At 46.1% G+C, this 18453-nt stretch overlaps 1 protein-coding gene across 1 annotated transcript in view; it reads left to right on the top strand.

Annotated features, from left to right (window-relative positions):
- The window catches only part of PTPRT (protein tyrosine phosphatase, receptor type T), a 720009-nt gene that overhangs the window by 118780 nt on the left and 582776 nt on the right, over positions 1–18453 (top strand). The gene's annotated exons all lie outside the window — the stretch shown is intronic.

Genomic DNA, 18453 nt, shown 5'->3' with positions numbered 1-18453 from the left:
GAGAGCGGAAAGCTATTGGCAGAGCAGCTGATCACATGTTCTTAGTGAGGAAAAGCCTCCTGTTTGAGCTCATCAGCAGCCAATGTGCCTGTGACTTGCTAATCTAATCTCTCACATGTGTGAGTGGGGAGCTGCTGGGCCCCGTGAGACAGGCCTACGACTTGCTGCTTCTTAGGGAGCAGGTGAAAATGCACCTTCTGAGAGGAGGCCAGGAGGCTGCACTTGAGAAGCAGGCGGGGCTGGGGCTGGTGCCTGGCTCTGCCCGCTTTTTGCTATTGAATTAAACTCTGCAAGTGACCAAGTCTCAGTTTCTCCACTGGTAAAAGGGAAAGAATGATGCTACTTGCCTCACCTTTTCTGAGTGAAATAATGTATGGAAATTACAGAGGGTAGGACTGACTTCGTGCTAGTTGGAGGAATTCTGTCAGTGGCTGCTAGCATAAAATTAAGCAGTATTTTCATATGTACAAAATAATGAAGATGTCCCAAATAACCAATAATTATTATGATTTCTGTTTTTGGGGTGAGGAATAAGAGACTCAGAGAGGTTCGGTGACCTGGCTAAGGACCCACCGCTAGAGTGGAATTGGTGGGATGTGTGGCCCCTCGTTCTCTTGGGGGAAGCACATACTCAGAAACACAGGAAAGCAAATGCTAGGGTGTGGGACACCCAAGCAGGCACACAGGGAGCTCTCGGGGAGGCCTGGCTCCTGGCCACGCCCTCGTGGAGACTGGGCCCCAGGACCTGCAACCACTGTCCTCATCACGATGCTCAGGAGACTTTTGTTGTTCTCATTGCTCTTTTCCAGTGTCGTTCTTTTAGTTCAGTGTGGGGGACAAAGTGTTTGTCGCAACTGCTAATGACAGGGCTACTGAAAAAGACGGTCTATTTTTGGATTTAAGCTTCAGCCTAAAAGAAATAAAAATAAACATTGAGAGGTTGTTTTTTTTTTAAAGAAAAATATGTAGAAAAAATATCAATTCTATCTCAGCCTGCTCTCCCTCTAGCTAAGGTAGAATGGGAATGTAATCTAGAACTGGAGGTCAGTGGCCTGTGCTTAAGCCCTGGCCCTGCCATGAGCTCTCTTTCCCATAGGATGTCAATTTCTGCTGGTCCCAAGATAAGCTGCGGGGTCAGAGCCAGGCTGGCTGTAGCCTCTTCCCTTTCCTTTCGGCACTGCTGGCCCCATCACCGTTCTTCAAGCCAGTCTGGACTGGGCACGAGGGGTTGTGCTCTCCACAGGCCACTCTCAAGTGCAGGCCCAGATTCTGCCTCAACCTAATCCGAGCGTTAGTGAATCATCAGCAAAATGCCACTGCTAACGATAGTAATGATATGAAAGTTGATCATACCTAACATGTTCTGAGAGATTACTATGTGCCAAGCCCTTGCTAAGCACCTCTGGAACAATGTATTTTCCAAATGTTTACCTTTCCTGATACCACCCTATGGGCAAAATGCACTTCCTGATCAACTTTGACAGGACCCATTGACTTGAAGCTTGGCTATTTGACTTGCTTTGATTAGTCGAAGGTGGGCAGAAGGAACAGTGTGCCAATTTGAAGAAGAGATACCATATATTTCTGCCTCCTTACTTGCCTATTGCCATCTATCATTAAAACCTGCTTCAGGCAGCAGCTGCTCCTTCAGCCTCATTCCTGGAATGAGGGGCATAAGAAGCAGATTTAAATCCAACTTGCAGCCAAGCCACACTGACTCACAGGGGCTTGAGAGCAAGAAATAAGTGTCTGTGTATGTCTTTAAGATTCAGGGATGTTTGTTACTGCAGCAAAAGCTGACTCATACAGCACATTGAAAGGATGAGCTTAGATAACTCTCACAGCAAATCCTCTGATGTAGGTAAAGTATTACCTCATTTTACATATAGAGTTGGACTAGGTCCTTTTCTCCTAGGATCCTACCAAGCTTTGATCTTCTATAATCACAAGCCTTGGGATCTAGAAGCCTCAGCTCTCTATTCAGGTTGTGGTCAGTAGGCCTTGAAGAACAGGGTCACAGTATTTGGCCATGGATATGAAGAGTCTAATGAGAGACAATTTGACGTCAAGAAGGAACTCCATCTCTTGGATTCCTACTGATGTTTGGAAGGGCTGAGAGCAGTCCTCTGCCCTCCAGAGAGGAACTGGCTTCTGGAAGGCTGCCCTGCAGAATAGGAGTCAGTGATGTTCCATAGGACTCACTGTCCAGAGGTCCTTGAAGACCCCACACCCAGAGTCCTCTGGCTGAGCTGGAGGGATGGCCTTCCAGAGACGTGGGACCTGCTAGGCCATATGTGGAGCTAAGATTCTCCTGGGCCTTGGTGGCCATATGCAGTGCAGCTAAGAGCTGGTCTAGATGGCAAAGGAGTCATAAATAGATGTCAGACATAATGTCTCAGGCTTTACATCTGAGTGGGAGACCTGGCTCTAGGGCAGTGGTTCTCAACCTTCTGGCCCTTTAAATACAGTTCCTCATGTTGTGACCCAACCAATAAAAGTTTTGCTGCATTTGCAGGGGCGTGAAGAAGACAGGATGCTACTTCATAACTGTAATGTTGCTACTGTTACGAATTGTAATGTAAATATCTGATATGCAGGATGGTCTTAGGTGACCCCTGTGAAAGGGTGGTTCGACCACTAAAGGGGTCGCGACCCACAGGTTGAGAACCGCTGCCCTAGAGTGTGTGGTTTCTGGGTGGGACTCCTGAGCCGCCTCTGGAACTACTTGCAGAACTCCCCACGCCACACCTGCTGTCAGCAGGGCCTCTGCCCTCATTGCCCCAGCATCCAGCTAAAGCCTGGATCCCTACTCCCAGCACATCCCTGGGAGTGCTTCTCCCAGACCTGGGCCTTGCTGTGTTTGGGTCCCAGAGAGCCAATGTGCAAAGGATGGACTGCCATTTCCTATGAGGTGAAGCTGTGTGTGCTGATAAGCCCAAACAGGCTGCAAGGGCAGTGGATGGAGCAACTGCGGAAGCTTTATATTGAGTGCAAGAAGTAACCAAAGTGAGAGTTCAGAATACCTCCTGGAAGGTGGGCAGCAGCCCTTGGCTCTGGTGAGGTGCTAATGAGCTCTGCAGCCGCTACATCTCAACCTTCATCTTCCCAGCGAAGACCTGGGGCTGTTGTGGAACAGGGCATGAGCGAGAGTGGGTGCTGAGGTGATTAATGCTGAGCAGCTCCGTGGGCTCATACTGGCTTCTCTCCCTAAGTCTTTCTTTTTCCTTTCATCTCCACAAGGCAAAGCAAAGAATTAGGCATACACTGGGAATTTATCCCTCTATCATCTTCCGGTCTATTTGCTGGTATAAACGCGCCAGTCTTTCAGAAGAGAGTGAACCCTCCTCCTTTAAAGACAGTAAGCCCAAGGATTTGCCTTGTTCCCTGTGCCTGTGATCCTTGTCATCCTCCTGGCTTCCCAAGGCTGAGTCACCCTGTTCTCACGGGGTGTCAGGATGCGGATGTCATCTGGAGGGCAGGCAGCTAGGCCTTGAATCTGGGAGCGAGTTGTTTGAAAGCAGACATGTGCCGCCCTGTTGAATGGGCAACTTGACTTCTGCAGGGGTTGCATCATCATGTTATCCTGCCCAGAAGCCTTCCCAGGAGGCCAGCTTTTCTATTTACACGCCCAAGCTTGCTACCTTGTCTCCTGTGCAAGCGGAGTGTGTGAAGGTGTGTCTTCACAGAAGCCACAAGCGGCAGGAAGAGGATACAGGGATATTTTACTACTTAGCAAAATATGAATGGCGGCATTACTCTTTCACCTTGGATTTTTAAAAATCACTATACAGCATTTTTGGTGTTTCTCAAAGATATGCTTCACTAGCACAGGTTTCAGTTCTGGCCCCTGAAGCAAATATCTCCGCCATGAGCCCTAGAGCATCGGACTTACAAGGCAAGGAAACCTGAGTTCTGATCTCAGCTCTGCCCCCAACAGCAACATCAAGAAACTCGCCAGCTCCCTGAACATTTACCTGCATGATCTTTCATTCTTCAGTGCCTCCGCCGTCCTCTTTGTCCTTTTACCTTATTCTCACACTGTCATCTTTCAAAGCTCTGTTTAGATGTCACCTTCTCTATGAAGACTGTTTCAGCCTCCCAGATAGATATGAACATTCCCTCTTCTTAGCTCTTTTGAACTATCTCTGTTTAAAATATTTGTTGTTGGTTTGGTCATTTATCTACTCAGATACTTCCTGGTGGCTACTATACACCCAGGCACTACTGTAGGGCCAGGGATACTGGAGTTGATCAAACCGGCAATGCATCCATTGCAGACCAGCGCGGTCAAATACTACTTTCTGTGAAGATGGCCATCAGTACCCGTGCTGTCTGCTATCTGTGACTCCATAGCCGTGCGTTGCTGTGAAGCACTCAGCATGTGGCTATTGTGACTTGGGAATTGAATTTCGAATTCTTTCTAATTTAATCATAAATAGCCACACCTGGCTAGTGGCTGCCATATTGGACAGCACCATTCTACAGGTAGAGATGGACTTTGAAAGAGTTACTAAACCCATATATTATTACAAATTGTGCTTAGAGGCATGTTGGGATCAAATAGAGTATAGAGGTGGAAAATAAGTGGGGAGACCTATTTTGGTAAGAGAACAAGAAAGGCTTCTTAGAGAAAGTGACATTTTGATCTAAGACTTGGAGGGTGAGAAGATGTCACCATTTAAAGAGAGGGAAGACTTTTCTAGGGAAAGGCAACAGCTGAGTCGGAAACACTAGAGGTAGGAATGAACATGGCATGTTGGAGGAATTGAAGGTGGTCAGTGTGGCTGGAATGGATTGGGCGAGTTGTGGGAATGCAGGCTGGATAGATGGTCAGAGATCAGATCATGCAAGGTGTTCGAGGTGATGGCGGAGAGGATGGGGCTTGTTGGAAGTGCAAGAAAGGGCAGGGCACTAAGCCCACATCTCCTGTGTTAGCTCAGTACCTGTGCTGCACCATGCTGCCCAAGTAATGTGGGCTCCCAGCCTCTAAGAGCAGTGCCTGCCTGGGGGTAAGCCTCATCTGCATTCTGTTTCCATCCCTGTCTCCAGCCTGAGTTATTTAGGCCTGTCTAATTTATGTAGCTGCTCTACACGGGTAGTGCATGTCGGGCTTAGGGGCCTGTCCATGTTTGTCTCTGTGAAAGAGAAATACTACCGTCTCTGCTGGAGCCATCTTTTCTGATCATGCCTGCTTGGTAGTTAAGATTCTGGGAGCATTTAGCACAAGGAGGAATTGCTGTAATGACAAGTAGATCCTTCTGTAACCTCCACTTAATTGGATGAAGTGACAGCCTCAGCGAAGACTCAAATAAAATTTGGTGCAATTAGACTCTACTGAATGTCTGGTGCCAAAACCACTGTGGAAATCTTGCAGCTTGCTCACAGAACCATGGAGGAATCTGGTTGGACAGGAGGAACCTGTGCTGGGGGGCCAGGTAAAGGGGTTTACCTCTCCTGCTCATCCTCCCCCAAATTCTGCCAAACTTCTCTTTAGAGCAGTGGTTCTCAACCTGTGGGTCGCGACCCCTTTGGGGGTCGAACGACCCTTTCACAGGGGTCGCCTAAGACCATCCTGCATATCAGATATTTACATTACGATTCATAACAGTAGCAACATGACAGTTAGGAAGCAGCAACGAAAATAATTTTATGGTTGGGGTCACAGCATGAGAACTGTATTTAAAGGGCCAGAAGGTTGAGAACCACTGCTTTAGAGGCGTCATTGAAGGGAGGCATCATTGAAGGAAGGCGTGGGAAGCACTGAGGCAGAGGGAGTGTCTTACATTGGGTTCCCTGGAAATCAAATCTGAGGCAAAGAGTACACGCAGGGGGTTTATTTGGGAAAGTTCTGCTGCACATACAGGGGCGTGAAGAAGACAGGACTGGGCAGAGGGAAAGCTACTTGCGATGTGGTTACAACTGAAGGCTCAGGGCTTAGGCAATGGGAGAACCCCGGAGCCTAGATTGCCCTTCAGAGTCATCCCAAATTGAGGCTAGAGGACCAGGCCTTTGTATTCGCACTTCAGCCAGTCATTGGCCATATCCCTTTCCCCCCAGCACACAACCTTGGGTAAGGCAGATCCCAGGAGGGATGAAGCTGTGAGCGATCAGCAGTTGACATTTCCAGCCTCTGGGAGGGTGCACCTGCCTCTTTGTCAGCAGATTACTTTGGTGTCCACTACAAGGTCAGCCAGAACTGACAGCCCTGGGTCCCCGGGAATTCCTAATCTTCTCAGATGTTGACTCTAAGCAACTCCCACTTGTTGAACTCCCCTGCGCCTCTCTTGCACTTCTCTTTACGTTGTCCTCCACCTGCTCTGGATGAAATGAAAAAGTCCTCTGACTACCCAGAATCCAGTTCTCCTCTTTCCTCTCTCCTACTTGCTCCTAACACCTTCACTGGCCTCTAGGGCTTCCACCTTAGGGTTTTCTGCTCTTGTTCTCCATGACTGGTCACCTGTCTGAAGGCAGCTTCTCAGCACACTTCTCACTCCCACCATGGTTCTTCCCTTTGGTGGTCTAATTCCCAGCAGAGAATCTGGAAGCCCAACTTCCATCATCATCAGAGCACCCTGAAGGCGGGATCCAGGTCACATGCCCAACTTCCATCATCATCAGAGCACCCTGAAGGCGGGATCCAGGTCACATGGACCAGAGTGAGGATCCCCTCACTTTTCAGATGAGCGATACTGGGGAAGCCAGGTTTTCTCTTTATTGACACTGGGGACACAGACATGGATTTATGTTTTGTTTCATATTTTTATCATTTTGAACCTTCCACATCTGCAAAATTGGAGTGCATCTACTTAAATGGTAGAGCTGCTGTGAGGACTAAGGTATTCATGACAGGACCACAGCATCGCACCGAGCATAGGGTAGCTTATCATTCTTGTCGCCTTTATTGAAAACTATGTTCAGCTCAGCCTGCGGGCCAAATCTGAGTCAAGTTAGAACCCAGATGCTTGAGTGAAGTGTTGGATGTAGCAGAAAGTCCTGAGAAGGGAGAAGGTGGCCATGGTGAGGCAGGGTGTCCACAATTTGGTGATAGGGCCTCCAGCCACATCTAAGTCCATTCATTCCCCAATAGATTTGAGCGTATGGATACCTTGAGGGCTACACCTGAATGCAACTTCCCACCTCACAGCCAAAGGCCAAACAGCATGCATTCCTGGTTCACTCCTCTCCTCTGCCTGTATGACCTCCTACCCAGCTCTCTCCTCATGCAGCCCCAGCCTTCCCGGCTGCATAGGAGAAGGGGCTGTGAGGCTCCTGTCTCCCCAGTCCCGTAACACTGGCTCCGTGTAGGCGTCTTTCTGTCTTGCAGGCAGGAGGAGCAGATGTGGAGTCCCACGTCCCAGTCCAGCTCCTCTTCCATTGTTGGACACACAGCAGGACTCCACAGGCAAATGGAAAAGAAAAGGCTTGATCACTGTTTATTTTCCTTAATTTTCATTATGCCTCTTTTATTTTTACCCTTGATTACAAGCAACAGAAAAGTTCCTCTGCATTCCCCCACCTTGCAGCTGTTAGTTTGAAAAGCAGCTGCTAGACCGACCCTCCCCTCAACCCCTCCCCCCAGCACCCACACACACACCAAGGCTCAGAAAGAAGAGAAATTAGCTAAAAGGGAAACAAGAGAAGCCTTTTTCATTCAGGGTGGGAACCTCATTTTGCCAAACCTGCAGTCTTTTGCTTGGCTCTGGAGCCGTCTCTGAATGCAAACCCACAGCTTCTGGGACGAAGTGTTTTTTTTTGTGTTGTCACTGTTTTCCTTCATTGTTTTGTATTTGAAGACAAATTGGGGTCCTCAGATCCCCTCTATGGACACCTCTGTGGATCCATTTATAGGGAGGAACCACCTATTGGTTAAATGGTTAAGATTTCAGTTGTTTTTACGTCCTTTATTTATTTATTTATGTATCTGTGAATTGCTTGCATTTTGCCAGTGCCTGGGATGCAAAGTTAAATTAGGCGATTTCCCTGACCTCAAAGATACTCACAGCCTGGCTCGGGAGACTTACATGTAAAGGATGATCGCAATGAAGGATGGACAAGATCACATTTAGAAATGGTCATTGTTACTGCGTGGTTGTGCTGTCCCTATCTCTTAGCCCAGGTCTCCATTTTAGCAAATACTCTCTGTGTGATCTTGAGTAAGTTACTCTTTCTGTGTCTGCTTCCCAATCAATTATAACGTGGGGATAGGTAGAATTCACCTCAGAAGCTTATGAGGATTAAATGAGAGAATGTATGTCATGCTTGGTGAAATACCTGGTGTGGGGTCAACTGTTAGTATCTGTTGGCTGCTGTCCCTGCTCTTGTTGAGTAAAGAAGCTCAGGCTGTGAGACAGGTTCAAAATTTGGCCTTATCACTGCATCATTTAACCCATGGCAAGTCACCTAGCTTCTCCTTCCTTGCAGAATGGTAATATGATTTTACTCACAAGTAAGGCCAATGTACTCAAAGTGGGGTCCTGGACCAGCAGCTTCAGCATTACTGGAAGCTCATTAGAAATGCAAATTCTCAAGCCACACCCACGACCTATGGAATCAGAACCTGGAGTAGGGTGGATGAGTCTGTGGTTTAAAAATCCTCCCGTGGATTATGATGTGTGCTAAAATCTGAGAAGCACTGGGTTAGAGATAAGGTGTTAAAGTTGTCCAGCACATGACCTGCCTAAATATTGATGATTGGTAAAGGTATTTGTAGCTCTGATTATAATGAGAGCAAAAAATAACAGGTGGTGAGAAAGGGAGCAGCGTGCTTCACTGGGAGTTTTCATTTGAGCCAGCTCTAGGAGGCTGACTAGGGAATTTTTAGAAGGAAGGTCACTTCTGGATGGAAGCACAGTGTGGGCAAAGGCACAGTAGTGTTTGGAAGATGGTGCAAAGTTTGGGCTGCTCAGGCAAGAAATTCAAAGAGAGGGCTTGCTAACAACACAGCAGTAGAGACCCAGCCTGATGAAGCCAGATCACAAGATCTGGTTTGACCAGGTCATGGACTGTTAAAAAATATGTTTTTATTGATTTCAGAGGGGGTGGGGAGAGGGAGAACACTGATGATGAGACAGAATCATTGATCGATTGCCTGCTGCATACAATCCTGCTGGTTATCTTTCCCATAACCCGGCATTTGCCCTGACCGGAACTCCAACTGTGACCTCTTGGTTCATAGGTTGACACTCAATAACTGAGCAAGATGGACCTGCCCAGGTAAAGGACTTTGAGCTTGATAGTGCCAAGATCCTGGGACAGAGGTTCCAAGACATAATTTGTTATACAATGAGTCATGGAGCCTTCAGGATGGTAGCAGTGGATCAGAGCGAACAGTGGTCCCTTGAATCTTCAGAAGAAACTTTGAACTGAAATTGAACATGGGCTCGCTTATTCTTCCATCTGGCTTCTTGTAAACATTCACTGAGTACAGGCAGTGGCTCTTGGCATTCAGGGACGCACACATAAGACAAGTGAAGCGACATCATTACCCAACCATGGCCCATAGCCTCCTGAGGAACACGTCGCATGTGCTTATTAAACACTGTGATGAGGAAAGGAAGGCAACCTTCACTGAACACCTGGCACACTATAATGCATTGTTAACATGATTCCTGATAGTTACTGTTCCCCGGCAATGTTCTCAGGTGTCCCAAGTGTAGTTTCACCAACTCTTCAGAGGGATCCATTTCATACCTGAAGACACCTCACTCAGAGGTGATACATGTATCGGGACTTGAAAAGGAACATATCAGAGGGGACATCAGGTTTGGGGAAGATGCTCTTTTGTGTGTGTGCTGGGACATGCAGGTTGCAGGACAAAGCTGGAAGGATGATCAGGAGACAGGCACAAGCCGTTTGAGGTTCCAGACCAAGGAGGCTCATCTGTCCTGTCAGCAGCAGAATAGACTTTAAAAGATGTTAAAAAGGTGGGTGACATGATCAGAGCCGCTTCAGAGAGACGCTTTGACATTATCAGAGTGTTTTCTGGCAAAAAGTGAGGTTTTAGGAGGTAACATTTTATGAGGGGCACTGACATTAATTCATAGCATTTCTACTTCTTTGCTTAATTCTCCTAAGACCGGTGTCTGTGTCAAAATCTTAGCAAGATGAGTGAGGTGCTGAAGCTCTTCTATTATTCTTTCTCCCTCGGAAAAATCCCATTAGTAATTGCTCGTCAGTCCTCAAAGTGTAGTGATGGCAGCCACTGAGGGGCTGAGCGTGGGTTGCATTTGTGTGTCCTGAGAATGGAAGGCAGAAGGGGGCCAAGAGGAGAGGTGGGGATGGGGGTGTCCTACCTGTGTTGGTTCTTACCAGCTCATGTAGTCCCCTCAACATGGGGAACAGGCTTTGCTCTTATTTTACAGAGAGCAGAGTGAAGCTTAGTTAGGTAAAGTGGTTGAGTCAGGGTCACACAGCTGCCTGTTGGCTGGACCAGCCCTTTTTGCCAAAGGGCCTTGGAATCCTGGTCTTGTGTGTGGCTCTGCATAGGTGACATTGTTGCTGGTGATACATCAGCACTAAGAGTCAGTCTTGGTGATGGGCAAGCTTCCAGCCACGCGGAGGCCTTAGGGTCCTGTGGTAGGCAGAATAATGGCCACACCTCAAGATGCCTATGTCATAATCCCTAGAACATGTGAATCTATTACCTAACATGGCTAATGCGACTTTGCAGATATGATTAAGTGTTTTGAGATGGGGAGATTATACTGAATTTTCTGGGTCTCATGTAACCGAAGTATCCTTATAATAGGGAGGCAGGGGGGTCAGTCAGAGGTAGATTTGACAATAGAGATGGATAGATATTGGAAAATGGTGTGCTAGTGGTTTGTAGATGGAGGATGGGGCTGCAACCCAAAGAATATAGGTGGCCTCTAGAATCTGAAGAGAACAAAGGAACAAATTCTCCCTTGGAGCCTCCAGAAGAATTGCAGATGGGAACAACAGTGCTCTGATGTCAGTCCCTGGACCCCACAGAGCCTGCAGGTCCCATGGGCCTTCCACCCTCATATCCCAAACTGAACCGATTGACTGTTCCTCTGGCCTTATTTGTCTGTGTCCTTCTCACAGCGTGGCTGTCCATTCAGCCAGAGGTCTGACTGCTCCCTCTGGCCACCCATGCCTGGTCAGTCACCTGATCACACCAGCACACTTTCTGCACTGTCATCCACCACACTGCTGAGGCCTGAGTTATGTCAACATCCCCCTGTCATCCAAGTCACCCACGTTATCCTCCAGTTCTGCCTCTCACTGATCCATCTCAATTCCAGCTTCTTGATATCCCCTGGGTCCCTGTCTTTCTGAGACTTCCCGCTCGCTGCCTTTAAAATAAATTTCAAATTCCTGAGTCAAACTTCAAACATCCATTGTCAACTCATTTCCAAGCATCCCATTGCTGTCCAGGCCTGGATAACTTTTGTTCTTGAAATTGCCCTGAAGATGCAGGCTCTCTGCCTTCTTTCATGCTGTGCATGCCCTGTTCATATCTCTCTGGAGGAGTGCTTCCCATTCGGAGGTAACACTTAGTTCTGTCCCCACCACCCATTTCATACTCACATTTGACACGTGTCACATTTTGTCAATTGAGCATTTACTGGGATGTCCTCTCTCACAGATAGACTGTGAGCTCAGAGCCACTGGGACAGTGCTTGACATCACAGAAGCCTCTCAGGCTTGCTGAGTTCATTAGGGTTAGCCAGCCCCAGCCCTGATAAGCAAGAATTGGAAGTGTGTTGGTTAGAGACAGCGATTCTCAAAGTGGAGTCTAGACTAGCAGCATCCGCATCACCTGGAAACAGGACAGGAACTCCAATTCTTGACCCCCACCCCAGACCTACCGAATCAGAATGTTTGAGGATGGGCTTAGAAGTCTGGAGAGCTGACAAGCCCTCCAGGAGGTTCTGGTGCACACTAACATTGGAGACTCACTTGACGTAGGGCATAACTGCCATAACAAATCCCAAAATAGTGTCTTCTGATTAAAGCAAGAGAGAGGTTTACGTTGGACTTTTGACATATCTACAAATGGACGCTCTCCTCCAAGTGGTGACTCGGGGACCCAGGCTCTTTCTGTCCTTTGTCAGCCTATTTACCATGTGGCTTTGAAGGTTACCCTGCTCTTTAGCACCAGATGTTTGAAGAGAAACAGTTGTGTTCTGTTGTTGTTGTTTATGTTTGTTTTGATGGGCCCAGTCTGCAGTGCACATATTTGCACTCACTTTCCATTGGCTAGAACTCAGCCGCATGGTCGCACCTAATGAAGGGAGGCCAGGAGTGTCAGCTACCTTGTGCCAAGGAAGAAAGGGACCCAGGCTTGTGAACTGTGAGAGGGTCTCTGCCAAGTGAGATCATCTTCATTTATTTATCAAAGGACAACTGATCCCCTACTAGTGCCAGGCCCAGGGCTCATCTGTGGCAGTGTGACCCTGGAGGCCCCTCAGTCACTGGGTGAAGTCACTTACTATAGACAGCATGGTTGGAGATGCCCTATGAAGCATGAGTATGAGCCACACTGGTGAGTAGAAGCCCATCATCCATTTGAACTCATTTGCAATTTGGGGGTCACTTGTAGTGGGGTTAGTGTGAGAAAGGCTCTCTTTATTGTTGGTTCTGTGGTAAAAGACACCATGTTATGATATTCTTAACACCGAATGAGAAGGACTTATGGATGAGGGGAGCAATACTCAGGGAGGTTAACTGTTTTGTCTTGGTTGTCCAGCTAGTTAGCTGCATAAGGGGAAGTTGAATCGAAGGCTTATGGCCTTAAAGGGCTTGGTTTTCATCTATCCCTTGATATCCATATCAGAGTGCATTCTTCTAGAGGCTTCTCCCTCAGGTCAGTCTGAGGACCTCAGAACTCAGAGCTGGAAGGAAGCCCTGAAGCCATTTGGTCCAAGCCTCCATCAAAAGCTTTGGGCATTCTACTTCAAATTCCACTTCTGCCTTCAATTTCTGCTTTGCAGGAGGAAGCAGGGACATGGCTGCCTCTGTGGCATCCAGATGTCAGCCCCCCTCAGGGGTCTCTTCTTGCCCAGGGAGATAACTCTCAGATCTCTCTGGGTGCTGGGCATTCTGTACCTATCACCCAGCTCCAAGGCCCCTTCTCTCTGCAGTGCTCGGAGTGTGTGGAGATTTAAGCAGCATGAGCTCCAGTCTGCACAAGGGCTCCTCCATCTCCAGATGCGGTTTGTTCAGGGGTCAGTTGCATGGGATCTGTGGAGGGCCCTCAGACACCAGACAAATCGCCCACAGATGCTCTTCCATTAACACACACATTTGAGATCCATCTAAGTTCTGAATCAATCTTGATCTAGGTCGTGTTGGGAAGAACACTTCATTTTGGTTTAAATTAGATTAAAGGGATTTTTTAAAAAGTTGGGCTGGATTTTGTGAAGATGCTCTTTCTCATGGAAAACAGTTTTCTCCTAAATAGAGAAAATTCCAAATAAATGAAACCTTGATTATTTTTGTTTTTTGGTGTGTTTTTTTTAAAAAAACACACCAGAGTTTTAAATATTTCTGCCATCTGTTCCCTATTATTTCTGAAACTTTGTGTTGAGTATCTGGGGGGTGGGAGAGATTCAAACGGCCATCAGAGTTGTTTTAAGTAATTAAAACTGATAAAATGTGTAAGTTTGTACCTAATCTCTGGATGATTTGATTGGAGTCAACCAGATGTAAAAATGCCTGCAACAAATTATTCTGTGTCTATATGACATGCGATTTTGACAAAATATCTTGAAAACAGCTGCTAAGTATGCGGTCTGGGGATTTGACAGTGCAGAAGGACAATTCTGTGTACTCAGAAAAGCTTGGAGAAAATCCAGTATAACTTTGGTCATAAAAATGAATTGTGTTTATTCAAGAAGGACCTATATTTTGATAATGAGGCAAGATCTACAGATAAGTTCTCCCTCTCCAGGAGGAGTAGGCTATGGCACATGTGTTCTGGTAACATTTGTGTATTAGTCAACTTTTTCTTTCTCTTGACCTTTTTTCTTTTGAGAAAGCTCTTATTTTAAGACGAAATGCATTGAACTCTCTATAATTCCCATAACAATGTGACACCCATCTCACCATATTGCACAATGATTACTTGCATATGTATATGCAAATTATTCTGTGCCTATATGACATGCTATCTATATATATGAAAGGCTAATATGCTAAGTGTCCCTCCAACTATCTGACCAGTCGCTATGACATGCACTGACCACCAGGGGGCAGATGCTCAATGCAGGAGCTGCCATGGTGTGCACTGGCCATTTACAAAGAAATGGCACCATAGACCTGGCACTGACAAAGCAACATTCAGCTTCCCCCAAGTGGGACACAGGCCCTGCACTACCCCAGAGCGACAGCCTTCCAAATTGCAGCCTATGCTGCCAAGACCCCAGGGCAAAAAATGCGGCCCACAGTCCAGCCCAGCTCAGAAATGGTTACTGTGGGTGCCAGGTAATGACCTCACATAGCAACGCCTGGCTTCCTCTCCCTAGCGACTAGCCTTCTTGGAGTTTCTTCAGCCCAGGAACATGGCTTGCTTTATAGCCAGGTGCAAACATTTTACACTTTAACCAAATGTCTGTGAAGCGTTTTCCCGTGCCTCATCTCATTTGATCCTCATAGAAGTCCTGGAGTTGGTAGATATTTACTGCTGTGTTGCTGACAATTAAGCAAGTTTATCCTATATATATATAAAAGGCTAAGTTGACTTGCACATGCGCGATACACATAAAGCTCTCTCTGGTGACAGTCACATGCATGTGTTTTGATCTGTCATTGTCGATCATGAATTTGGTTGATACTTCTATTATAGAGAAAGGGTGAATAGCAATATTAAAATATTTCTTCTAAATAATCGCCTTTCAGTGTGCACGAATCCATGCACTGGGCCACTAGTATATTTATATGCAAGTAATTATTGTGTAGTATGATGATAATGATATCATCTATCTTTCTCCATTTACAATCATATGACCTTGGATTAATTACCTAACTTTTCAAGCCTCAGTATCCATGTATGTAAAATGGGAATACTGAGTTTTACCTTCCAGTCCTGCTAAAAGATAAATACATTATCATGCCTGTAAAGCCCACAGTTTGGTACATAGGAACAGTTCAATATATGTCAACTCCTCTTCCCTTTCTTATTCGATATCCTAGTACTTGCTGCTGCATCACTGATGACAGAGATTTTATATCAGGTTTATATTTCGTGCCCTTCAGAGATATGCACGAGCTACTACTTTCATCCATCAGGCTACTCCTATTATGAGACTTAACAAAATTCATCACTGAGAACAAAGATTCATAAGCATATGTGAATGAAACCAAAACACTGGTCGCATCTAGGAAGGCAGGGAGAGTTAAGGCAGAGGCATAGAAATTGCTCTTCCCCTCTCTCATCAATCCATGTCTATGCTCTTTAAGATAACTTGTTATGTAAAATTATTTATTTATCTAAGATGCACCTACACTGAATTTATCTGAAAAATAAAAAAGTCGATATTAAGAAAAAAATTGTAAATGGAAGATTATAAGAGAGGGTTTCGCGTGCCAGCAAAAGTTACTGGCGTGCCATGTTTGCCACGCATGCCAGGGGTTGCCCACCCCTGTCCTAGTATAATCTCCTCCAGGGTAAGAACTATTTATCATGCCCATAAATCACATAGTAGGCATTTAGTATATGTTTATCCAATATGAATGAATGAATGAATGAATGAATGGTAGGTGAAGCTTGTTATATTCTGCAGTATCTCATACCTGCACCAATTGTTTCAAAGATGGGGGTCCTGCCCAAGGCATTTAAGTTCACTGTGGAAGCCTTGGTAGGAATGACTTCTTTCACTGCAGTATTTATCACTTCTTCATCAGATGCCTCTGTTTCCACATTTGTTCAAGCCCTACGTCAGAGCACCTGGTGCACCCACCTGTGGTGCTGGGCCTCTTCTTTCTGCTTCCTCTCTCATGTATCCAGCAACTTGCTCCTGCTGGCTTTCTGCTGGGCCTGTAAAGTTGTCCCCATCACCCCCATCCTGAAAACTAGCACCTTGATGTGCACATGCAGGGATCATGGTGATTACAGGTAATGGCCTCTCACTTTTGCTAAACACTTTCTATGTAATCTCCTTTATTTCTCATAGTACCCTTCAATGCAGGCCCTGTAATATTCCTCCTTTAGAATTGAAGGCACTGAGGCACAGAGAGGAGCAATAAATTGTCCAAGGACCACAGCTACAGAGCTAATTCCTTGCCTTCCAGCCATGCTTTTGAGAGAAGTCACTTTATTGGTTGTACTTCTTTGCATCCCTTTAGGCCTGGCCTTCCAGGACTGATGTCTCTTGGCTTCCTTCCTGTTTCTATAGCTGAGCCTCTTCTCTTCTGGTCATGAGTTCCTGTCTCTGTGCTTTCCCCTTAAATGCCGTGTTCCACAGGGTGCTGCTCCCATACCCCTCATGCTCTGTGTTCTCTCTATGAATGATTTCGTCCAGTCTCATTATTTTAATTATGACCAGGGATGATGATGACTCCCACACCCCTATCTCTTGCTTGGACAGTTCTACTGAGCTCCCAATTAACTAGCTGCCAGAGATAGTCCTGTGGATTGCCACAGGCACCTTAAGTTCAAGACGTTCTTCCTGAATTTTTGATTTCCGCTAATGGTCCCACCATTCATTTTATCACTAATAGCAGAAAGATTATGTTGGATTATTACCTTTTCCTCATTTCTTCCCCCACCCCATCCACATATCTCATCGATCAAAATGGCCCTTTCAGTGTATCACCTGAATATTTCTTGACTATATATTTCTTACTGTCATTATTAGCATTGCATCAACTCTCACCAGTTCTCAACTGGACCCTTGCAGTGCCTCTTGCCGGGCAAGAGAGGTAAAACTTTTATTTTGGAGCATGACATAAATGCAGAAAGGCACACAGTAATGGAATATACTAACATTAAGAGCATACTGATCCAGATATAGAATGTATCAGCACCACAGAAAACCTTCTGTATCCTCTCCAAGTCCTTAATTCTCCATCCTAAAAGCATTCTAACCATTGGGGAAGTTTTTCCTGGTTTTGAATTTATATAGAAAGATTTATAAAGTATGTATTTTTTGTCTTATTTCTTCCATTTGAAATTATATTTGTGAGTCTCATCCATGTGTGTATAACAAGAGTTCATTTTTCATTCTGGAATAGCATTTTTTATATATATTCTATTCAAAATGCATCTATTCTATTGCTGACAGACATCTGGGCTGTTTCCTTTTAGGTGTAATGAACCATGCTACCATGAATATTCTGTATGTGTTTTTGGTAGTATTGGGCTCAGTTTGTCTTGGAGACACAAGTAGGAGTGGAATTGTTTTTTTGGGGGGGTTAAATGTATTCTGCCAGACAGTATTCTAATGTGACAAATTAATGTAGTCAGTCTTTTAACATTAGCCATTCTGTCAGGTATATGGTGATAGTTCATTGTGGTTTTATTTTTTTATTGAGTATATTGGGGTGACACTGATTAACAAAATTATACAGGCTTCAGAGGTACAATTCTACACATCTTATGTACACTATATTGTGATGAGAACCTTTGCACAAGGGCCAGAGGAGCATCTTTACAGATATATATTTTGTCATTTACATAACCTCTTTTAGAATTTGCCTATTCAAGTATTTTACCTTTTAAAAAAATTGAGTTGTGTTTTGATTTATAAAAGCTCTTATAAATCTCCTGGATATGACTCCTTGATATATATATCCTATAAAATAAAAGCCTAATATGCAAATCAACTGAACGGTGGAACGACCTGTTGCTATGACGCATACTGACCATCAGGGGGCAAATGCTCAACACAGGAGCTGCACCCAGCCCGCAGGCCCCAGCCCAGCCAAGGAAGGTGCCAGTGGGGGCCTCCTGATCGCCCTGCCGGTCACCCCACAGAGGGAGGCGACTAGCAGCGGCAGGGGCGGGGGGCTGGCAAGCGGGTGGTAGCAGGTCAGCCAAGGCGGGTGCCAGTGGTGTCCCCCAATTACCCTGCTGGTCACCCCACAGATCGGCCCTGATTGCCGGCCAGGTCTAGGGACCATACCCATGGACAAATTTCATGCACCAGGTATCTAGTGTATGTATGTGTGTGTATATATGTGTGTATTGTGTATACACAAACACACTCACACACACACACACATACATACATACTAGAGGCCCGGTGCACAAAAATTTGTGCACTCCAGGGGTCCCTCAGCCCAGCCTATGCCCTCTTGCAGTGTGGGTACCCTTGGAGGATGTCCACCCCAGTGGGGACACTTACCCCATGGAGGTTTGGTTTGGCCAGCCTGGGTGAGCGGCTGATGGCTGTTTTCAGGCTGGCCACACCCCCTTTAGGGTGGGGGGTCCCCACTGGGGTGCCTGGCTAGTTTGGGGGAGGGGCTGAGGGCCGGTTTCAGGCTGGCCAA

Source organism: Myotis davidii, unplaced genomic scaffold, assembly GCF_000327345.1.
Source record: "Myotis davidii unplaced genomic scaffold, ASM32734v1 scaffold199, whole genome shotgun sequence".
Classification (NCBI taxonomy): domain Eukaryota; kingdom Metazoa; phylum Chordata; class Mammalia; order Chiroptera; family Vespertilionidae; genus Myotis; species Myotis davidii.
Note: the sequence above shows the minus strand (reverse complement) of the source record. Positions and strands in the feature narration are given on the sequence as shown.